Here is a 25,251-nt window from a genome sequence, read left to right on the forward strand (position 1 = left end):
TTTCTTTCTTTCTTTCTTTCTTTCTTTCTTTCTTTCTTTCTTTCTTTTGATGTGTGTGTGTGTGTTTTGTGGTTTTAGTTTTTCGTTCTTCGTTTTTTGTTTTTTTGTTTTTTTTGTCATTGCCTCTAGATTGAGTAAGAAATCTTATAGCCTAGAAGCAAGAACATAGAGAATATACTATGTTGAGGACTGGAGGTACCCCTGGTCTCTTAACTCAGGCAGTATCCACATGAAGCCAGTGAATTAGCTATCTAATCTGCTTGCTTTTCTTAGCTATTTGTTATTTAAACATAGGGCAGAAAGCATCCTGAGTAATTGGGGATCTTAGCTTCTTTTTAGTATATGTGAGGAACTTTTAGACATTTCAGACTGTGTTCCAGAGACTCCTCCTTAAAGCTGTGCTGTCCTCTAAAATGAGACAAAAAGTACCCCAATCACAGGTTGCAGAGCATATATTCTTCTCATATTTATTCACCTAAATTTTTGTTGGGAATCATTTAAGGCAATAACAAAATTCGGCATAAGAATAAAGAAGATTGTAGATCAAACAAGTGTTTGGAATTTTATGGTGACTTCAAAATCCAGAAATCTTGGAAATTTGATTTTTAATTTGTTGAACATATTATCACTTTGATATAATGTGTCAATGCTTTGCATTATTTTCATTAAATAGTTTAACATGGTTTTATGGTATAATTTAATAAATACATCTATTACGAGTTCTCGTTCCCAAAATTGTCTTTGTCATGAGTATGGTTGTACACTTATAGAAAGGTCTCATGATTCACCTACCCTTTAGGAAAGGTTTTGCTTTCGGCCTATTGGCTGCTTACCTAGGAACTATCCAGTCTTGTTGATATCCTAGCAAAACACACCCTGTTGGGTCTTATTGCTTAAATATTCCCACTTCTAAAATTACCACCACACCACTGGGGGTGAATGAATACACGATTACAATTTCAATTTGACAGCTTTAAAGGAAATGGCATAGGGATTTAATTAGACCCTCTCCATGTGCTTCATTGATTCTCAGATGGGTTTTCATTCTAGCATAAGCAGATGTGAGTTCTAACATCTTGTACCTTGCTTGGGTTATTCAAACCAATAAACAGCCAACAGTTGCCTGAATATCCAAACTCCAAAAGCAAAGTGGTTTGGGAATGCTGAGAGATAGCTTTATCCTTCACTTTCTTTCCTTTATGAATAGATTGGAGGCATCAGGAAAATAATGATTTTTATGGCTCTTGATCTTATGTTATATAATGAAGAGGGAAATTAGGCTACAGTGAAATATTTTCATTTTGGGCAATAACGGAAACTTCCTGACATTATTAGAAGAGAAATATTATAATTATTTCTTTTTTTTTGAGCTAAACAAAATGGCAAACTGAGAAAGATATGAAAGCCATTGTTAAAATTAGTTACTGGAGATTTTAAGAGGGAAACTTATTGTAACCCTTTGAAGACTTTTTTTGAAATGTATTTTTTCTTAAAATGAAGATAATATGCATCTTTATTTTAGAATTCTAGAAATCCAATGTTTCTTTCAACAAATACATTGTTAAATTTTCCAAAAATTGAGTTTGGACATGAATTAGCAGCTGCAAGAAAATAATCGAAGTCATCCGCAGCTCTCTGAGATGGCTTGCCACGCCCAGCTGTTTGGCTGGCTGCACTGTAGAGAGGGCCATCATAGCCTCCATGGTAGATCAGCTGAGACATGTAATGCAGGTAACTGTCTAGTTTCCTGAAGTCATCAGGCAGTCCACACCAGGACCTGCACAAAGGCATGACTGTGTCTCCCTTGTGTGGTCTTGAACCCATTTTCTTTTCTTTCTTTTTTTTTTTTTTGAAGATTTTATTTATTTATTTGACATTGAGAGAGATAGTGAGAGAGGGAACACAAGCGGGGGGGGGGGCAGAGGGGGGAGGGAGAAGCAGGCTTCCGCCTGAGCAGGGAGCCCCATGCCGGGCTTGATCCCAGGACCCCAGGATCATGACCTGAGCCAAAGGCAGATGCTTAACGACTGAACCACCCAGGCACCCCTTGAACCCATTTTCACCAAACCTTTTAGTCATCCTTCCATCCTCCGACTTTACATTTTATCTTCCTCATGTGAACCCCATTATCATTTTGTCTGCCTCTTTGAAGCCCTTCTCTTCATCAACTTTTCTTCTCTCTTTGCTGTAGCCCCACTGTGGTAGGTAATGCTGGGTCCTGTCAGGCTCGAGGCTACTAACAGCTAGGTATAATTTCTCACCCATAGTGCCCCACAGAGTTTGTCCATTAGTTTTATTCCCAGAGGGAAACCTAGTGAGAAAGTGGTGTCATTTGTTTTTCTGTGGGAACTCTTGTGTATTATTGTGCTGAGATGGAAAAGATACAAAGAGGAGAGAGAAAACTATCAGGCAGAAGTGATGTCTACCTGCAAGCAACTTACACACATACATATACATCACATTTAGTTAAATGTGTACAGGGCCAGATAGAGAGTTAGCCAGGCCTGAGGACAAGTATCACCCACATCTTTGTGTTGCTGGAGGAATCTGTCATAGGAAAGCTGTCAGAGGTTAATTCCCCTATGCATCTGTCCATTTCCTGGACATCATTCATGATGAAGCTATGTGGTGTCATGAAGAAAGAGTGGACAGGGAGTTAGAAAACTTGTGCCCCAGTCCTGACCCTGTACTGACCAGCACGTGACAGCTCATTTTACTTTCCCAGACATTATCTTCCTCCTCTATAAAGTTAGAGAATGACATGAAATTTATTGCACAAGACTTCCAATTCTCAAAATGATGTATGATTCTAGCTTATTAAAGACTTTCTTGACTGCTTAAATACTGTATTTTAATGCAAGAATTCTCAGGTCTGCTACAAAAACCATATAGACATTGTTTCTATTTGCAGTGGCCAGACGATTACAGAGAACAACCTGAAATACTGTGGTAGAATTAGGGCTCTGCTTTCTCAAAACTCCTCTGAGACTTGGTTTTAATTTTCAGGTTCTGGCAAGGCTGCCCAGAACCACAGTATTCTGTCATGATCAGGGAGAGGGAGGTAGTCTCTTCTCCCCTGAGAAAAGTGTTTTACTGGAAAACAGAAAGTACTGGGTTCTACCCATGGTTCTGTCACTAATTAACTGGGCAACCTTGGGCAAAACCAATGACTCTCTTCTTTTTTTTTTTTTTTAAAGATTTTATTTATTTATTTGAAAGAGAGAGAGTGAGAGCACAGAGGGAGAAGCAGACTCCCCGCTGAGCAGAGAGCCTGATTCAGGGCTCGATCCCAGGACCCCGAGATCATGACCTGAGCCAAAGGCAGATGCTTAACCAACTGAGTCACCCAGGTGACCCCCCAATGACTCTCTTCTTGAACCTCATTTTTCTTGTCTGTAAAGTGAGCCAGATGTTCTAGAAAATTTCAAGTCTCCTTGTATTGCCAGAATGCTGAATTACAGCCCCAGTTAGAATTACTTGATTGACTCATGAGTTAAGAAAAATGTTTAGGTTGGAAGCCTCCCCTTAATGTGTCAAAACAGGTCAAATTACAACTTTTCAGTAAAAAGAAATTTATTTTGCTATCACCACTTTTAACCACATGTAATCACTTATCTTTCATGAAAATTTTAATTGTCATGTTGTAGGTATGGTCTTAAGGTCTCTAATGTGCTTTGAATTAATTGGAACACCCCTCGCCCCCAACACACACACACACACACAGAGTTCTTATAAATAACAAGTAAATTCTCTCCCCCACAAGGATACTAAATTTAGTCTGGAGAAGCATTCCACATGCTTTTAAACATAGAACTAGTGTCTAATAGCTAAGTTCACTACCATGGTACAGAATTTTTCCTTTTCTGATTTTCTTCATTTAAGTTTTACAATATCAGGGCAAATATTAGTCCTGTATAGAGTTTTACTCTTCTTATGTTTGGCCCTGTATTTATTTGTTGGAATAACTTATCTTCTCAAGTATAAACAACCACTGATCATTTAAGTTTCACTATTGATTAAATAGTACATTTGCAAAAAAGAAAAAGATATTACCATATTAAAAGTATACCTTGATTAAAAGTTGTCTCCTGATTTTGGAAGCCATAACTGTGAAAAATGGGTATCTTGAATCAAGGAAATATGACCAATCACTCAAGTAGGGAGTAGGCATATTTGAAATATTATCCAGAACTCCCTGGGTTTTCTGGGAAGCTCTTTCTAGTTAGTGGATCTTCCCTTTGAACTCTGGATTTCCTAGATACCAACGGGCAGCACCGCTATAATATGTGGTGTCTTGGCATTTATATCCTGAACTTCAGTGATACGTTTTCTCTGATTAAATAAATACCCTGCCCTCTGAAAACTGCTGGTGGAAATATTGAAACAATCATTCAGTTTCCCATGTTACAGATCTCTAGATCTTACTGCATTGTGCCAACAAGCTGCTTCTTCCCCACAAGAAGTGAAACCAGAGCTCTTAGAGCTAGGTTGAAAAATTATTGGATGGCAAAAGATAAACTAAGAAAAATCATAATTTTGCCAATTCACTGGCAGAAACTTATTGGTATACTGTTGGAGAAAATTAAATGATAATGTTGTAAGTATAAAATTAAACTTTGTAATCTACATCATCTTGGATAAAATGACCAGAGAGAGAAATTAAAGATATATAGTGCTATAAGGACCATACTGTAGATTTGAATTCCAGCTCTAGATAGTTTGGAAGTAATATTATAAATATGAAAAGTATAAGATCAGCTTAATCTTATACATGGTGGTGATTATTCAAGTTGCTAACCAATAGCTTTATTTTCTATCATAGGTAAATTGTCCTGTGAATTTAAGATACAAACCGAGGGAGCTTTGTTTCTCTGCCTTACCTAAATGATATGAAAATTACACTTATAAGCTATCTAGATATAGGAAAAACGTCTATAATTTTTTTCTGAATTTCAGATGTTAATTTAACCCTCAAGGGTTTCTAAAATGAATTATCAGCTAACAGGAGCAGATTAAATTTTGTACTGTGGGAAGAGAGGAACATTTCTGGGTAGTAGTTATACAACATCTCCTGTTTCCTTATTCCTACTTAATTTTAAATATTCAAACACAGATATGGGTACTCTCCTCACCTCCTTTTGTAGTTTCTGTCCTTTAACTGTTCTTCCTTTCCCCTGGCCATCAAAGTTTCCCTTGGGATTCAGCTACAAAACTTTGTTATTCTTTGACAGGGTCCCAGAAGTAAAGTCTGGTGCTGTCTAAGTTGATTCAACTCAGCAGAGATTCACTGGATGATTATGGTGACTGGGGTGTTTTAGAGAATGACTTTTCTTTTTCCTATCCTCTTCAAATCCAACTGCTCTGGCCCTGTTCTGCTAGGAACTCATTAGAAGGCGACAATTTATCTTTCAGAACTAATCTTACGTGATAATGACTTTATGCATTACCCCTGCCAGATAACTTCTGCCTTTAAATGGAGGTTGCCAATGCCTTTAAACTAAAGTCTTGAAGTCTTAGTCACCAGGATCAAGCCAAGGCCAGCTGAAGGTGCTCAGTGCTTCTCAAATTATAGCAGGGGAAAGTTTTTCTGTTCAATCAGAGAAATGAAGAGGTAGGTCAAGAGCTAAAGTTAGCTTTGTTTTTAAATTTAATAAATAATAAAATAAGAGAGTGTTTTTAAAAATGAGCTTTCTTTTTTCTTTTTCTTTTTTGCTATTACTAATTTCACTTTCTCTCTAGTCTTTTGAAATTATTATTGTTATCAAATGACTACAATAAACTTACCACAAATTTTTCACCCTTGGCACAATCAAAAGTGCTCAGAAATGACTGCCTATCAAATTAAACTTTTAAATTAGGATTACATTTGTGTAACCCTATCAGTCTTCTCAAGCTGCAAATAATAAATACAGGAACATTTTTCTGTGAGTATTTATCAGCACGCTGTCTTGAAAATTAGATAGGGTAGGGCGCCTGCATGGTTCAGTCGGTTGGGCGTCTGCCTTTGGCTCAGGTCATGATCCCAGGGTCCTGAGATTGAGCCCCGCATGGGACTCCTTGCTCCCCCGGGAGCCTGCTTCTCCCTCTCCCTCTGCCTGTCAGTCCCCCTGCTCATGCTCTCTCTCTTTCTCTGTCCCTGTCAAATAAATAAATAAAACCTTTAAAAAAGAAAAAAGAAAATTAGATGGGATAAAATATTGGCATTTGGTTGAAATGATCTAGTTAATCTATGTACTATAAAAAGTATAAGTCAATCCACTTATAGCCATTTAGTTGACACAACAAATTCTAAAATTGAGAATGAGAGATTCATCAATAAGAATTGGGGAAGTACACAATACTTACCTGTTAAACATAGTTGTCAATTAACTGACTGGAGATTTGTTTAAGAGTTTGGAGAATTTTCTTCCATGCATGAAGTGAGCTGGTGGTTTGTTTTAACTGCTGCTCTTAAAAGAGAATAGCTAGATAGCTCAGTAGTTCCTTTCTAAATCATGAATTACTCTATATGATTTGTAAAGTCTAAAATAATACAACCACTCTTTAAAATCCCAGTGCATTGCTCTTTGGTGTTCAAGCAACAAATGAGACAACCAGAGCTGGTTTATTTTTATTTATTTTCTAAAAGTATCTGGGGAAATCATTGATTTTATTTATAGGGCTGTACTTACCTACTTTAAAAATTAACCTGAATTCTTATCAATGGATTTCTCCTCTAAACATAAATATTTCTTATAGTTTGCCCTTAAAAGTGATATAAAAGATTCTTATAGGTAAAGAAGCAAGTAAGCTAAAAAGAAACCCCAGAAAATTCCTCACGGCATTTTCCTTTCATTGTGGGAACTGAGTTTACCTTACAATTGCCCAAGTAAATGCTTGAATATTTTCCTAAATCAACATAGTTATGAGTTGTCTTACTGAGAATAATAGCACTTTTTAGTATCCTTATTTTTTTAAGTCCTTTTATATTTGTGGGAAATTTTAACGTCTGGGTAAAAGGTATTTTCATTGGAATAAAAATGGGACTTTCAGATGTCTGTCATTTTCTAAAATGCTTTGAAGTTTGAATTTTCTGTGTATATCAAGAGAGTAAGTCCCTCTGAATAGAATGTACTAATAATAAATTTAGGATTTCAAGAATCAACCTACATTACAGTTACAAAAACTATACCTGTTATTGACATCACAGTTAGCTTTTGTGCAAATTTCATTTGTGACAACTATTTATTATACTTCTCAAATTGCAGGAAAAAGGTTCTGACACTAAAGTTTTTAAAATAGTGACAGGCACTGAATGCAGATGGCATTGGACCAATAGATACTATGATAAGATAGTGCAAAGAGGTCAAAGCAGTTGTAGAAAATAAAAGGAAGTTAAAGTATTCATGGCTATTCAGCAGCTCATTTTTAAAAAGAGTACTACACTTCTGTGGGAAGCCTGAGACGGTGCTGTAGTAGGAGGAATTCCAATATGGCTCCCAAGATTCCCCCCTCCTGGTGTATAATCCCCCTCTTTGGGGTAGGAACAAGACTTACGAATATGATGAGATCTCACTGGTAAGTACGTTACATTATATGGCAGAAGGGATTTTGCAGATATAGTTAAGGTCCCTAATCATTTCACTTTGATTTAATCAAGGGGGAAGATAATCCTCAGTGAACCTGACCTACGCAGGTGAGCTCTTAAAAGAGGTCAGAGAGATTTGAAGCATTAGAGAGATTCTTCTGCTGGGCTTGAAGAAATAAGCTTCTGAGTGGTGAGAAGATCTATGGCCAGGGGGTGGGGTAGGGGACGGTTCAGAGCCAAAAGCAGTCCTTAGTGAACAGCTAGCAAGAAAATAGTGTTGTTGGTTGTCCAACTTCAAGGAAATGAGTTCAGCCATCAACCACTGAGTTTGGAAGTGGGGTACAGATGTGATTATAGGCCCCGCTAACACCTTGATTTTAGGCCTATGACACCCTTAGCACAGGACCCAGCTAAGTAGTGTTTAAACTCCTGAGGAAGAAAACTGTGAGATCATAAATTTGTATTATTTTAGGCTAGTAAGTTTGTGTTAATCTTTTATGTAACAGTAGAAAATAAATATATTTAAGAATGAAGCTTTTAAGCTTCACTTAAAATTTTAGAAGAGCTATCAAAATGGTAACAATAAAGACGGAGTAGGTAATCCCAGGATGGGATATGAGCCTTCGGGTTTGCCATAGTCCCTTCACTCCCAATGGCCTGCCTGACCCTGAGATATGAGTATCAGTTGCAATTCATCATTGCACTTGCTCTGTTGTTATTCTTACAGAAAGTTACAAATGTTATTCTTAAACTTTTTTTTCTGTACTCATTTCTCTATCAAAAGTGGAAAATGAAAGATGGAGCTCAGAGGGCTCCTTATTTCTCAAGCCCAATCTGGTTGCTTCATTTCTGATCTTGTTGACATTTGTTATTGTGACCCCTGGAGATTAAAGAAGTAATTGATTGGAAGCTCCTAGTATAACCTGCACCAGATGCTTAGCAAACGTTATTTTCCTTCCATCTAACATTTCTTGTAGTTGTTTTGAAACATTTGGGCCCAGAATAAAGTAGTTACAACATTCCCCGTGATTGTAAGTAGAATGCCACAGCAAAATGTTGAAATCAAGCTGGAAAGACCAAGATTACATTTCTACTAAAGCACAGCATATAAAGAGGGAAGACAGTAGGATAACCATGTAGGTGACTCCAATTTTCCCTTTCTATCTCTACTAAAATCAGTGGAATTTCTCCCCAGAGCCAGGAAAGGATGATAACCATCCCCTATTGCAGTGTTCGGTTTCAGTTGGCTATATATCCCTGGCCTCTGGGTGAGGTTAACTGTGCAAAGGAAAGTCACACTTTCAGAACAGTTAGATAATTTTTCTCACTAAACCACATTCAAGACACTAATTCCATTTCTTTACTGGCTGTAGATAGGTGAATTAGCAAGAAACCATTCCTGCATTGTCTTCTAGTCTTCAAATGAAACCTAATTAAAGAAATATATAGTTTTTATTGAGCTGCAAGAAAAAGGGACATGGGGCACAATTAAGTTCGCATCAATAATTAAAGCCATAAAATTATTAATGTAGCAAATATTACACATTAATAAGAAATATATTTTGTCACCAACTGCTGCATAAAATCTCTCTTTCATAATCTATAATCCAAAAGAATAGAGAAGGAATATACAAGAAACATTGCGTTTTAGCCATAAGTTTATTGCTGCTGAAAGTAAGATGTTTGCCATATTTCAGTACTACCATTTCAAAGATACAGTTGTTCTGAATTACTAAAAAAAAAAGAGAGAGAGAGAGAGAGAAGGATATAATTGTGATAATAATGGCTTGTATATAGCATGAAGTTTTACTAGGTAGATGAAAATATATATTAATCTGCCCAATATTTTCCTCTGCCAAAGGACTACAAGTTCAATATGCAGAGAGAGGAGGGGCCTCCTCTACCTTTGCTCCATATCACTTCTCCCTAGCTGAGCTTAAATCATTCTGCTCCTACCCTCTTTGGAGAGAGATTTGATGTCAAATTCAACACTCTGATTCATGGATCACCTACCGAGAAAATTCTTTTCTTAGCCATTAGAAGTCCTTTGAAGAGTGTTAAGGAATGAGTGTTTATCCACCCCCCCTCCCCACTGATCTGCCCATCCTGTCCATCTTCTATCACAGCCCTATCATCTGCTTCTGCAATCAGATGTTTACTTGCATGTATCCTATAGGCTTATACAACATAAACACCAGTAACAAATAAGGAATAAATGAGTAAGGTAGCAAGAGAATTGTTTTGTCCCAATCAAGATTAAGATTGCATTTATTTGTTGCATGATTTATAAACATCTCAACCAGATCCTATTAATGAACTCAATATTGAGAATGTTAGTAAATACCTACTATGAGCAAGTTGTTAGGAGTGATACAAGGTGAAAGAGGTTAAGTTTTCTGTCTTTTAATCCAAGAGGGGAGAGGTAATATGTAAGTAGATTGTACAAACTGCCACAGAGAGGCACTAACAAAATGAAATGGGGGTTCAAAAGTGGAAGTGAATAGTTAAAGCATTAGGAAAGCTTCATGGAAAAAGTGACATTTAGAATATGTGGTAATAAATGGAAAGGGTTTTAAAGAGGAAAGATTCTGGGTAGTTTCATGGTTAGATGTGCAAGGAAGGAGAATGAGCAAACAGAGGGAAAGTTTAGCACATGTTTGGGGATAGCATGTGTTCCAACTTGGCTGAAACCAATTTCCAAGAAAGACCTGGCAAATGAGGCTTCAAGGGGTAGGTTAGAGCTCTGTTGGGTGGCCTTGGAGTGGTAGCCTTGGGAGGTTAGTGATCAAGCTCTGTGCATCATCACTCCCTATGGAAAGTTCCATTTTTTCACAGTTGGCACTATGCCACAACTAATTTCGTGCCCTTTTTAAGTAAATTGCAGTCCCATCAGCAACTCTTCTCCTAGGCTGGGTCCTCTGGCTCCAATTTCCTTTGTATCTTTCATGGTCCTTTGCTTAAAGGAAATAATAAGTACCGATTCAGTATTTTTTTTTTTTTATTTGATTGCTGAATAGTTTGGCCGATCTCAACTCCAAGGTATTCAGTAAGTTCTGTACCTCATCTTAATTTTCTCAAGAGCATTGTGGAGTAAGAGTGTTTATTTTACAATGGATCAAAACAAGGTGCAAAGAGTAAGATAATTGTTCGGTTTCTTCCAGTGAGACCAGAACCCACATATGCTGATTCTAAATCCTGGGCTCTTTCCTTTGTACTACCTTGTTGTAGTATCTAAAATATGGAAGCTTTGGGCGCCTGGGTGGCTCAGTTGGTTAAGCGACTGCCTTCGGCTCAGGTCATGATCCTGGAGTCCCGGGATCGAGTCCTGCATTGGGCTCCCTGCTCGGCAGGGAGTCTGCTTCTCCCTCTGACCCTCCTCCCTCTCATGCTCTCTGTCTCTCATTCTCTCTCTCTCAAAAAAAAAAAAAAAAAATCTTTAAAAAAAATAAAATAAAATATGGAAGCTTTAACATTTTATAAGATCAACCAGAAGGAAGGAAAAAAAAGATGCATTTCTGGGATAAATAAAAGAGAAGCTGAAGAGAAGCCCTCTTCCCACACAAATCCAAATTTTACTTGGATCCAAGTATTCAGTGTGACCCAGTTGATCTTTCTCATAGATCTTAATTTTGCCTTTATTTTTTATATCATATCTCTTCCTGAATTTCCAGTCAAAAGCATAGTAAAATTCTTTTTTTCCAACAATATTGGGCCATCATTAAATAGTTATTATTTGCCACGTACCTACTATATGGTAGTCATCACTGGATAGCTGCTTTACACGCATTGTGTTTATTCCTTTTGGAATTCTGCAAGCTCATTTTGTAGAGGGGTTGCTGAACTAACTTTCCAGTCTGGTTCTGCTTTCAGATTCTGAGGTCTTCCCTTCTGTCTCCAAAGCTACTGGTTTCTAGCCAGGAACATGCTTACTGGGTCTATTCTTCTGCTTCTTTCTGAACACATGATTCAGATCAAGCTCTAATCCTATAGCCCTACGCAACGTCTCCAGAAGTCTTCCTTTGTTGCCCATCTTCCAAGTCCCATTGTTTGCCTGATTCTAGCCTAATTACAGAGAAGTTACTGAGGGACAGTAGTGTAAAATATGCTTTTTATCTTGTAGAGATATCTTTTGTCTTCTACACATACTTCAGTTAAATCAAATACAGAAACAATTAGAAGAGAAGTCAATGGTGTATATATATATAAGAATTATGAATTCTAGAAGGTTGGTAGAGGGAGAAAGAAGTGGGTAGAGCTGAGCCTTGAAGATTGGGTAAAATTTGGGTGACTAAGAAGAAGAAATGAGCATTTGGTGGGGATATTAGCACCGTGAGAACAGGTGCTGGCCTGTGAATGTATTTGTTTATTAAAACACTTCTGACTCATCTTTGAATTCTCTCTTGGTTCTTCACAATGACCTATCAAAAAACTATTTTTCAGCCACTCCACATGGCTATGGTATGGAAAATTGTGTAGCTCAGAGTAGGACTTAATACAACATAAATGCTGTTTAATGTCAGAAATCAAGCAAAGTGCCGTTAGGCCTAAAGGTACAAGTGATAGTTATGGGCAATCAAGGAGAGACTTTCGCCAGACAGTCATTCTAACCTAAAGCACTAACCTCCATCTGGTTTGGACTACTAATTCAACGTGTGGGTGGAGGTGTGAGATTTAAAATCCTTTGAAGAGAGTAGAGCAGTTTTTAACCTCAAAAGAATGTGATTTCTGTTGTAAAACTTGAAAAAAAATGTGGTAACACCACAAACATATATATCACCTCCAGTCCGAATCTGGCTTGATCATATGACCATGATTTTTTTTTTTCTGCCCCTGATACAGATATCTTGTGCCAAATCATCTGGGATAAATCGGCTTTGAAAATGTTGAATTGCTTCAAAGATTTTCACTTACATCAGGTGGTTTTCTATGAGGCAGTGGAGCATCCAGAGATTGTGGTCACTAATTCTAAAAGACCCCCACTTTTCTAAGCTGCTTGTGGATGGCATCTATAAGTCCTTCATACTGACTCATCTCACGTTATTTACTTCAGCATCTAAAGCATGCCACCAGGGTTAGGATTCCAAGTTAGTGTGCATTCACGGTTGAGAACCATTGATTTAGAGTCTTCATATTTAAGAAGGTGGATGTAGTGGGTTTTAGTTATGATATAAATATCATAATGGAGAAAGCTCATCAAGCTGAACCAATATCAACCCTTTTAGGGAGAATGAGAAATGTTCCCAGTGGGGTAGCTATTATATGCTAAAAGGAGAAGGCTTTCAGGAACTGGCCTAAAGACTCTAAAAAAATTAGAACTTGAGGCTTCTGTGTCCAGATCCTGTGTCCTTTCTACTAAGCTATTTAGTATCTATGATTATATATGATTTGCTTAAATATCACAGCCTTGGGAGAGATTTTCTTTGACTGTCTAATCCAAAAGTCTTTCTCTAGCAAATTACCCTGCTTTATATTATTTTTACATGATAATAATAATACACTATCTGAAATCACAGCAAGTAGTTTCCCTGAGAGCAGGGACCTTCACTGTCTTGATCACTGCCATATCCCCAGCATCTAGAGTGGTGATTTGTATATAGTTGTTGAATGAATGAATGAATCAGTGAGAATTTTGCATTCCTACAAATATGTCGATTCCATCATGCGTTCTATGTCTAGATGGAGGTAGAACAGGGACACTTTTAATAGGATAGGGGGTTTCTCAGAACAACAGCTGAATATGAGGCAGAAAATCAATTTCTACCCTGGATGACATTTTCAAAAGAAGTGTATCTGGTAGCATGGAATCTTTTATCCGACAGGGCTTATGCCAAAATACTAGGATGTCTAGATGAGTGGCCCATGTTTTGTAGCGAGGGTGTGCCGTTCAAAGATGCCCTGAACTGTACCTGCAATGTAGTCCTTGTTCCAACGTATTTTTTTTTTTCCCCACACAAATAAGGGAGTGACTATGGTTTTGTGAGTATACTCATGTTTAGCAAGAAAATCTGCATGTGAATGCATATATGCACAGACATTTTATAAGCTTGGTGGGGAAGAAATATGGGATGCAGATTCCCCAAGTTAGCTATTATTTGTAATACTTTTGGTAATAGGGTGGAGGATGCCTGTCTGGTATGTTCTCAAATATTTGAAACACAACACAGCCATTTGTTTAAGGTTACAACACAGCCACAGTTTAAGGTTAAAATTCACAATGTGATGGAGACAATATCAAAAAAATGTAGACTAGTAATCACAACTTATGCAAAATATGTTAAGTAAATGAACCCAACCACTTGTCATGCACACACTATTGTGCTAAGGAATGATTTTCCTCATCGTATTCGTTACTGAGGAGAATTATTACCAAAGTGGTTTAGCTTATTCATTCCCATGTTTGGAATTAAGCATTTTTAATACTTATCTACTTCCCATTGTCTGCCTGGGGCAAGCCTTGTCTTGTCAGTAAAGTACTTAGCTTGAGACCAGAATTAAGATAGGGTCGTCAGAGTCCTGCTGAGAACTCAGAAAGATAAAGACAGGGAAGCTGGCCCCTGCTTAGGAGTCAGGGGTGGGGGTAGGGGTGGGGGAACAGTGGGTGGGAGGAGGGAGCCGGGGAGGAAAAGGGAGCAAATATGGTTTTATGTGTAGGCAGAGCGAGGTAGCCGCTTGTTTTGTGCCATTCAGCAGCCTAGGAAGAATTTGTATTTCTTTCATTCCACTTCTCCTTCTCCCCCTCATCCAGACACACATACACCTTCCTTAATAAGGAGACAAGGCTTTTCTTTTATAACAAGAGAAGAGAATACTGCAGGTAGAAGAAAATTATTGATTGATGTCCTCATACATTTGGAAATAACTGGTAATGGATCTTTTCCTGAGCTGGAAAACGAAGGGAGTTAATAAATTTGGGGCTTCTACTGTGTACCCAGTTCTGTCTTAGAAAAATTAAATATACTGTCAAAGTTTCATTTAATATAAAATTTAAATGAGAGCTTGGTAGGTAGATGATCTCAGGCTCTTGAGATTAGGTAGGCAATAGGAAACCCTCCTAAATGGGAGGCCAGCTTTTTTGTGGACCAAATGGGTCCACTTCAGAATTTTCCTTGGGGCTGGATTTTTTCAAAATGGGGAACACAGAATAAAAAAGTGCATAGGTTTCTCTCTCTGACTCCCAAGTGAGTTTATAGTTTAAAAACATTTTAAAAAACTAAAACTGTTAAAAATAAGTTAAAGTAATAAGAGTATGTCATCAATAAGTTAATGACTATTGCAATTATAAATTAATAGAGGTGGCTCCTTTTGACCTGCCCCAGATGTCACGTCAATTGATTAAATGTTCTGAGACAATGAAATGGAAAAAGACAACTTTATTATAATGCTTCAGGCAGGGAATATTTTTATTTTGCTATTAGGAGCACATCCACATGTCAGTGACCAATTCCATTTGGAAAAAAGACACTTTTGGGGATATGTACAATTAGGAAAAATCTCCAAGGTGAATCTTGGGTCTGAACTAATCACCTCTGTTATTTTTAGTTGGTATTAGGAATCATAAAAGATAGCATTTCGAGGCTTTATTTTGACTCAGGGCAAAAGAGTTGTTGGTTCCATCTCTCGTAGGTGTCATGGGCTGGCATGGCCCTGCTGGGCTGGCATCCTCGGTAGACAGTGCTAGGAACATGTTCTGCACTGGGTCTCCACACTTCTACAGATGGGGAATAAATTGGAAAAGGTGTCAGGGAACTAGCAGATTTTCAGCTGCATTCTCCTGCTAGCCATTCTGAGTGTGCCAGGGATACTGTCTTCTTACGGGTGATTTGGCAGCCAGGGACCTGCCTTTTGGGACAGCTGTTTGAGCCTCAGCTTCTCTGTGGTGATGGGGTGAATCTGAGAAGAAAAAGGATCATTTTCCTAGAAAAATGTCTTGCTTTAAAAAATAATAGAACCTACTTCATAACCTCTAGATAGGAGATAAGATATCCTGGATGAAAGAGAGGTGTATTTGATATTTGGGAATAGTTGATGATAAACTAAAATTGACCACCTGCCTGTAATGTGATCAGCTGTACAAAACCTGGTTATTTGGCAGGCAGCACTACATCCCAAATCACTAGAAAAGTGGTCTGTTGAGTGGACCTATGGGTGCCTAATCTCATATCTCATAGCCTGTTAGTGAGGAATTTGTTAGTTAATAGGGTCTAAACAACTTTGCAGTGGTCTGTGGCTCTGTCCCTTCAAGAAATAGGCAGCACTTTCTTTTTGTCCCTAGAGACCACGATTAATGTAATATTTAGCACATCTGTTTCAGGTCAAACCATCATCTTTCTCTGAGTTTCTCCTCTAGATTTCTCTTCTAGTCATTTCTTATTTTTATTATTTTCTCTTTCACCTTTTTCTTATTATAACATGTCCCTTTTAAAATGTGGAAGATCTAAATAGAGCATAATGTTTAAAAGTATTTATAATGCTGGTCATGAGAAAGTAGTAGAGAAAGTCATGACTTTTGAATGTTCTACTCTTTAAAATAGAGACTAATTCACTGCTAATTTTAGCGACCAAATTTATTACTGCATCATACAACTAGGATGATTTATTCTCACTTATATTAACAGGCTTGGAAACCAAAGACATCACTCATTCACAAATACATTATGTCCCAGACATTGTTTTGATTCTGGAGTGGGGATATTGTGGTCCTTACTGTCTTAGAGTTCATGGTCAATGGGGGATGTGAATGCTAATCAGGCAGTTACAACACAGTTGTATTTGTTTTTGTGAAAGGAGGAAAAGAATAGGATGCTAAGAAGGCGTATAGAAGGGATGCCAATGGTCAAGGGAGCCTTTCTGGAAGAAGTGTTAACCTAATTTGAGGACTTCAAGAACTCCTCTAGAGATCAATGAATAGAGGAGATGTAGCTGGTATGATAGTGTATATACAGTCATCCAATTCTGCCCCCACAATGTCTGCCATATTTTGTTATAATTTTAAAATAGGAACAGTCGTAAGACACCAAATGATAAGAGACAATCTGATCTCCTGGGTCTCACCTACTTTAAATTCTGCCCTTTAAAAAATTATGTTTGGATATTTGCTATTTCATCTTATTTATAATTTTGAAAAGTATTTATCATTCATAACTCATTACAACAGCTGTGTTGTTCTTTTAGGGATAAAACAGTTTCTTTTCAAGAAATACTTAGGATGGTTAATAAACAATTTGCTATTACTTTTATTATTATTTGTGCTAGTATGAAGAATCCTTAGGAGATCTTTGAAAAATCATTTTCATCTAGAGATAACAATGTAGAAGAGTAAATTGTTTGGCAAAGTACTTGAAGCATATGGGCAGAGATACAAGTATTTCCTGCATTTATAAGTTTCATTATGACTCTATAAAATGCAGCATCATTTGTCAGTAAATCAAAGCTTATAAAAGTGGCAATTGTAAATGCAGTTGGTTGCAATATCAAGAGAATGGGGATTAGGAGTGTAACTGAAATTCCTTTTATGATAAATTATCTAGCTCCTGGCTACCGTGTATGAGCTCTATTAACTGCCTATAAATTGTTCATCATAAAATCTAGTTCATTCTTGTTAATTAGGCCAAAGCTTTTATGAAGCTTTTTTTCTCCTCTCTCTGAAAGCCTAGGCTGACAGGAGAGTAGCTACACGAGAATACTGAGGAGGAAAGGGCCCTTCTGCTAAGCATGATGTTATGTTCCTTAAAAACTGATAATTAAAAAAAAAGAAATTCCTGAATCAAGATTACTTTGACTTTTTAAGAGGGAAAATGGAATCATTCTATTGTAGTCACAGAAACAGGTTAAATACAGCCAAAATAATTGCATCTTCTAACTTCAAATTCTCTCAATCAATACTATGCAAGAAAGACAGTGTATGTATAAAGAGGACTAGATATACCCATTAGAAATGATTAATACCGAGTAAGTTCCAGAAAGACAAATAGACATATCAATTTTTTTCTGGCACATCATTCCACATCATTTTATTATGCATTTTTCCCCATGAAATTGAACTTTTATGCAAAATTATCTTTGAAGAAATCTTTTATTTGTTGCTCACTTGCAGTTTTTTTTCTGTTGTATTTTGCTTTTCGTGGTGCTCACATAAGTGATCAACTGGCAGTGAATGTTATGTTTATATTATCTCATATTTTGCATTGCTAACTGGATCCCTTGATACCATTTAAGGTGCATCCCTAATCAGCTCTCACGTTTCACACTTGCAATCTCTGGATTTTATGAAGAGTAGACACACCGTGCCCCAGTTCCGGACGCCAAAGTGGTTGTGACTTCAGGAAGTCCCAATAGTCAGAGCCACAGGCTGAGTCAAGCTGTGTGATTGCTCCCCTGAGATGTAGTTAGCAAGCCTCTCTGACAGAGGCCAGAGGCAAGGAACAGTCAAAGACTAGAAAAGTCGAGTCTGTTTGCACACACTTCTGTGCTTAACACCCATTACGGTGCAATTAAGAATGGTCAGAAGCACTATTATATATGGAAACCCCAAATAATAGCACAAGTTGGGGGGAAAGGGGGAAATCAGTTCAAACCAAGGAAAAGTAGTTTTTATATATTAAAAAAATAGGACTTTTGCTTAAGTTACTGTTTTCCCTTGTAAATGTTAACGTCAGTTAACAGTTAAAGAAATTGTAGAACAATTAGGTAAAGTATGTTTCATTTCTAATATCTTATGGACACATCGGGTTTGTCTCACTCCTTTGCAATTCACAGGATCCTAACTTTATATTTTATCCTGGTCCAGCTTCAGAGTAATGTTGGTGGCTCCACAAGACTGTGGTGCATATAAGAGCTCATGTAAGTTCATTCTAAATTAGGTGTTTAGGAAGACAATGCAGTTCTTTGCACTGAGTAATAATAGGAAGGGCTCTGTAGGGGGCTTTCTTGGGTGGACTGTAGTTTGAATTGGTAACTTTAATACTAGGCTACAGTAATGCCCCAGGGACCTTCCCAGTGAATGCCTTGGGGGGAATAAACTGCAGCAGGCTCAAACAGTCTTTTTTTTTTTCCCTGATAATTATAGAGAGAGTGCTTAAGCTCTGCCTAACTCAATTTTAATTGAAATAATTATTTTTTTCCTTTTTGGAAGACTGAAAAGAGAAGCCTTTAAACATAGCAGTTATTTTAACAAATTGTTTTAAAGACTCTTTTCTAAAAACAAACAAAAAACCATTTAGTTTTTATTATCATCACCTTTTTATTATCACCACCACCAGCATTATTTTTATTATCATCAAATGTTGAATTATGGTGTATGGATACTGGTCTCAGTTTTCACTGGATAACTGGACTCTTTTTTAAACCTGTCTTGAAGATTTGAGTAGGCTAATAGAAGTTAATATATATCCAGTTTGAGAAGATAAAAGTTATGGACTGTTTGTGTCCCTCCCATGCCCCCCAACTTTTTAATTCCTATATTGAAGCCCTAGACCCCCTCCCTCCATGTGATAGTATTAGGAGGTGGGGCCTTTGGGATATAATTTCATTTAGATAAGATCATAAGTATGGAGGTCCCATGATGGGACTAGCATCCTTATAAGAAGAGGGAGAGACACCAGAGCTTCCTCTCTTGGCTATGTGAGGAAATAGCAAGATAGCAGCCCTCTGCAAGCCAGGAAGACAGCCCTCACCAAGAGCCAAATCTGGGGGTACTTTGATTTTGGGCATCCCAACCTCCAGAACTGTGATAAATAAATGTCTGTTGTTTAAGTCACCCAGTCTATGTTATTTTGTTAAAGTAGCCGGAGCTGACTAATGCACTTACCTTATGACAAAATCTCTTCCAACCACAAGGACCATAGTGTAGCAATGATGCAAACACGTAAAGACAAGAGCCTGGGCAGGTAGGGAAAGAGGAAGTGTGGAGAAGACAACAATGTTTTTTTAACCATTTTATTCCCCAAATTGCCCACACTACTTAGGCTCTTTCTCTCTCTCCTCTCTCTCTCTCTCTGTTTTGTTTTCTTTGTTTTCTTTTTTTAATACTAGAAGTAGCCAGGGGCCTCACCTAAATGCAGGGGGGCTGGGAAATGGACTCCTGGCTCCAACCACTTGCTAGCAGCAACTCTGTGCTATGGCTGGAGCACACATCTTTGGTGGACAGCTGATGGGCTGTGGCACAACATTTTGTATGTTACTTACTTTAAGCTGAGAAAATGGTTTTTACAGCTATATACTCTGTGCATTCTAAGGCCACTTTAAGTTATGAGCCAAATTTTTTTTTCTTTGAGCCAATTTTTTTAATGCTTAAACATTCAGTCAATTCAGTCGACCAGCCAATTGAATAGAGGCAATCCACTTGGTTGGTTGACTGAATTTACAATTGTTTGGCTGAATGGAATGTTTACTTTGGTATAAAAAGTTTGTGCAGTAGTCCTATATGGATATAATCACATTGCAGCTAGTGTAAAATTTGTCTTTGTCACTATATTTATTTTTCTAGACACTGTCACCTTCTTTAATTTACTCTCCCGAATTCCTTGTGGAATGCTCCATTGTCCTAGGTTATTCAGAATGCTTCTTTCAGAGCTTAGCTGAGAATATACTGACCAGGTTTGTCTAAGCATCTTTTCAACACAAGCTAGTTTGCATGTTTTATTTTTGCTATGACTACCAGATGAAGTAAATCCTACAGATCTGTTTTAAAAAAATGTCTCGTAATACTGTGTTGACAGTCAGACTATTAATTATATTAAAAGATGTCTAAAAACCAATTATATTTTAAAAAGATGTCTTTACCACAGATTTTTAAAGGAAATTTAAAAATTTTATCTCTACTTTATTGCTTGGGCTTTCAATCTGTATTTTTCTAACTTAGATTTTAGGGTGTTATCTCAGGCTTACATTAATGCCTAGCAATATGCTTTTATAAAGCCAGATTCAATTTGGCAAACGTCTCTACAGTTAGAGAAATTTGGAGTTGAACATTTAACATTGATCATGCACTTATATTTAAAATGTAGGAATTCAATAAAATGATCCATTGACAAATACAATGAGTGCCTTTTCTGTAAAGGTTGCACAAAGAAGTGAGTAATTATCTCCAAGGAATTTTCACTCTGGGCTTAATCATAGCACCTGGCACAGCAGAATTTGGTAGAGAGGACAGGACATATGTAAAAAATGTTAACTAGCAATCAAAGATAGCCCATGATAACAGCCTTATGGGTAGGTTGGAAAATCAGTTGTTTAGGAGATCAGAGGAGAGAGGTATCAAGGTCTGAAGCAGCTGGGAAGGAAACATAGATGGCATGAGTCTGTAGGATGGATCCAAAGGGAGGATGTTGTTTGGATAAGTTGAGAGATAAGGAGGTGGACATCTCAAAAAGAGCTACATATAAACGAAATTGTAGAACCTGGAATCCATATAATGTTTTTAAGTTACAGATTAGATTTTTTTCTACAGGAAACTGAGGGGTATTAGTAAATGTAAGTAGTTTAAACATTGGAAAGATAGGTTGCTATCAGACGATGGAGAGCTCTAAATATCAATTTGATAAGTGTGGCCTTTATTTTATATTCACCAGGGAACCACTGGAGATTTTGAAATGATCTATTTGTTGATCAGCACCTTGGATCCTAAATTTGTCACCAGCTTCAGATTTATCTCCCAAGCCAGTATTTTGGGAAGTTATTATAATTTAAGGCCCAATGATGATCGGTCATTCCCTGGACTCCAACTTCTGTTTCATCTCCAACATACAGAGTAGAGAAGAAATGAACTGCTACATGGAGATTGCTTTCTTCTACTTTATCAAGACAGTGGTGTACCTTCACTTTTTCTTTCTGGGGCATGTGATTCAAGGAGAAGCAGAGTCTTATTACAGAATTGAAACCAAGGCATGTCAGGAGTATACAGATATCTCTCCTCTGAACTTTGAAGGAGATTGTTTGCTGCTAACATAAAAATAAAACTGTTTACAAATCATTAGCTTTTAAAAAAAATGACCTCTACATTGTGAGGCACTCTGCCTGTTGGACAAATACAAAAAGAATCGATTCTTGCATAGCTCTTGACTAAAGAGCTTTAATGAATAACCACCTGCAGAGCTTGTTAGACTTCTGAGTTATATGTATGGTTTATAATTGCAGCCATGTGGCAAATACAACGAGTTGACCATATTAATAGTGAGTTTATCTACACCATCTGCTGTCATATTGACATCTACTTTCTTCAACATAGCATCCTATTTATGTTCTGTTATTTCTTCTTTTCCTTATTCGTTTCAAATCATCCCCACTGATATCTGCACCATTTCATGATATCAGGAAAAAAAAAAAAAAGGAGGCTTTCGGTGAAGGAGTGGTGGATGGCAGGGATAAGTGGTCAAAGGACTCAGTAAAGTCATAATTCATGGATCCAGAAAACTGTGTAAAAAGGTGAATCTTCAGGTAAGAAAGCATTTGGAGGAAGCATGAAAGAGAAGTGAGGGTTTAATTTAGGATTAACAAAAGAATCAAAGGAAATGGCTGACAGGAGGGAGGAGAATGAAGACCACATTTGTATAGGGTAATAGCAGAGCAATTCACAGAGATTAAGATGGCATTAATGTGATCCTTAGAAAGATACTTCAAATTTTTGGCAATACATTCCAATAGCAGTAACTCTGTTGTTCAGATAAGTTGAGAGATAAGGAGGTGGACATCTCAACATGGAGATTGCTTTCTCCTACTTTATCAAGACAGTGGTGTACCTTCACTTTTTCTTTAGTAGCCTTCTGAAATCAGGAGCCAACAGGTGAGGTTTCCTTTAACTTTATTCGTGAATTGCAGTCAAGATTAACTTTTTTTTTTAAGATTTTATTTATTTGACAGAGAGAGACACAGCGAGAGGGGGAACACAAGCAGGGGGAGTGGGAGAGGGAGCAGCAGGCTTCCCGCGGAGCAGGGAGCCCGATGAGGGGCTCGATCCCAGGACCCTGGGATCATGACCTGAGCCGAAGGCAGACGCTTAATGACTGAGCCACCCAGGCGCCCCTAGTCAAGATTAACTTGTATAAGCCCCATTTTTTGATGTTTTAGTTTGTTTCCAAAGCACAGTTCCAGTTCATTTTTTCACTTATCTTCGCAAGGTAGCTGTGAGTTAGCTTCTGAGCAAATCTCCTGGCACCCAACTCTTAGCTAGTTCCATTAGAAAACATTCTACTTTGTGTGTGGAAGGTGAAAAAACATTCTATTAAATGGTTGCTAGATTTTTAGAACTATAGCTCAAGTTCAGGAAAGGCTTGGAGTTCCAAAGAATAGAAAGATAAAGAAAAGAGCAAATGTATATATTCAGTCTAAATCAACAGAATTAACCTGGGCATTATTCGAGCGTTTGTTCCCTGAAACCATGGATCAATGATGCAGAAATAGATACTCACCTCTGACAAAGAAAAAGCATGGATACTGGCATGGGAGGACATGGTTCCTTTTCTTTCAATCCCAGATCAAATTTAAACCTGTGATTTTGGAGCTTACTCATCAGAGGAGAAATATCATGAGCTATTTGCTCTCTCTGCTGTAACACAGCTCTGGCAAGCCTGGAAGTTGTGTTGAGATCGTCAAATCTATAGTCAAGGACCATCTTTGTGAATCATGAAACCATATGCCACTGGTTGTCTGAATTGGAAAAAAAAAACCAAAAACCCAAAACAAAAAAACCCAACTCTACACCAGTGAAACCAGTGATGTGCTCAGACGGTGCCAAGGGCCATTTGACCATCTTACACCTTCTCAATCTATGCATTTAAAAAATTTGTTGCTACTGCTTGAACCATGTAAAATACCAGAACTCCTGTAGTGCTAACAAGGAATAAAGATCTTACACCAGATGGTGCCTCTTGTCTCCATCTATCTCTAGCCCAAACAATCTGCCAGAGTTTTGAAGAAAAATACGATGTGATCATGTTGCAAAGTATATGAAGAAACAGTATGAAAAGTAATCTGGCTCAAGCAATGGAATCCAGAAAGAAGGAGATTATTATGACTCTGAGCCTATGGATGAGTGGGTATTGTTATCCCTGAATTTTAGTCCTTAAGACAAATGATATACCCAGGCATAGCTGGAAGGTGAGTGTCTCACTGAAATGTCTCTTTGCATCTCTGCAACATATTGACATCAGTGAATATGGTTGAAAGTTCAGAAATTCATCTGGATATTTTTCTTATATAACACAAAATGAACAGTTTGACTTTTATAAAACTTGCTAGATGTAAAGGGACAGTGCACAGAAGAACTTTATTATGTAACAATTTTTTTTCTATATTGCCTTTACTGAATTTGGTCATCTTAGTGACAAGAACTTTGATACAGTTTTTATGTCCCTTTTGTAAAATATTGTTAAAATTTTCTTTAATAAGCTTGGATGGGATTTTTGTTTGTTTGTTTTTGGTCATTTTTCTGCTTCTCTATAAGACTTCTGTGGCCACAGTGTTTTCAAGTATCCTCCTGCACTTCCATACTTTGATGAAGGTATTGGTACCTCTTTGCCATAAAATCTTTGACAATTTTATCTAACACAGGATTCTAAAGTGCTTTATGATTGGAGGATATTTAGTGGGAGAGAAAGAACCTTTTCATGTATTTTCTAGATGCAACTCATCTGAACAGACAATTGAGTTTTAGGTTGACTTTTGGTGCTTGGACTGGAGTGATGTAAATGGTGAGCCTAGAAAATAATGGTGATTTGATAGAATGTAGCTCACTGGTGCTCTCAGAGTGTGGTCTGCACACTGATTTTGATCAACAACTCTGATGAGACAAATACAGAAATTGAGAGCCAGCATTTAGAAACTTCTACAGCAACCTGACATAGCTGGGCCCTCCAAGCATATGATCACTTTTCCAAAAGTTCATTTTATTTTAGTTTACCAAAGTATCAGTCCATGATGAGTTGGAGGAAATAAAAACCATGTTCACTAACTGTGTTCAGACTGTTTACAAGGCATTACTTTAGAGTCCATAATTCCATCATTTTATGTAAGATGCATTGCAATAGAGACAATGGATCCCCCTATGAAGAGGAGGTTATAGCAATAATCTAGTTATGCATTAAACATCACAGCTTTAATGATAGCCGTGAAAGGAAAGGAACACAGAACTTACACAGGAGAAGGGATGAGATGTAGTCCTGAATTGAATGGGCCATGTAACAAGGAGATATGTGCAGCCCTAAGCCTGGTATCAGCCTAGATGGTGTTGCTACCAGTTCACATAAGATAGACTCATTGGATAAAGAGCTTCAAAAACACTAGGAATTCTGGCTTTTTAATTTTGAGTTGGTGCTGGCAAAACATCTATTTAGAAATGTGCAGTGAACCAGGAAAGACTGTGGACCTCAACTGAAGAATTCAATATTAGAAATTTAGAACAGATGGGAAATTCTTCCTGATTGTTGTATTTAGGAAAGGAAGTTCCCCTCTTCACATTTTCTCATGTTTGAGATAACACCAGTGCAACTTTTCTTCTTTTTCCTTTCAAGGTAGAATGTAGTATATGGAAGTGGATGAAGGACATGTGCTCAGAACCCTCTTGCCTTTGCAGGATGTGTTGGCATATTGCAAACATTTGAAAAATGCCAGAGCCACAGGTTAGCCCATTAAAAAAGTAACAAAGCCTACGTAATGTTGATGTATCGAAATGATATTTTAAGTAAAACGTG

General features: G+C 37.4%; 1 long non-coding RNA gene across 3 annotated transcripts in view; it reads left to right on the forward strand.

The window, feature by feature from the left end:
• Positions 1–25,251, forward strand: part of LOC118016982 — a 139,797-nt gene that overhangs the window by 89,587 nt on the left and 24,959 nt on the right. For all 3 annotated transcript variants that reach the window (XR_004680998.1, XR_004680999.1, XR_004681000.1), the window contains exons 10-11: positions 23,451–23,659; positions 25,072–25,179. This is a non-coding gene — a long non-coding RNA (uncharacterized LOC118016982). The remainder of the gene's footprint in view (positions 1–23,450; positions 23,660–25,071; positions 25,180–25,251) is intronic.

This window comes from Mirounga leonina, unplaced genomic scaffold (genome assembly GCF_011800145.1).
Source record: "Mirounga leonina isolate KUSES-001 unplaced genomic scaffold, KU_Mleo_1.0 Mir_168, whole genome shotgun sequence".
Classification (NCBI taxonomy): Eukaryota; Metazoa; Chordata; class Mammalia; order Carnivora; family Phocidae; genus Mirounga; species Mirounga leonina.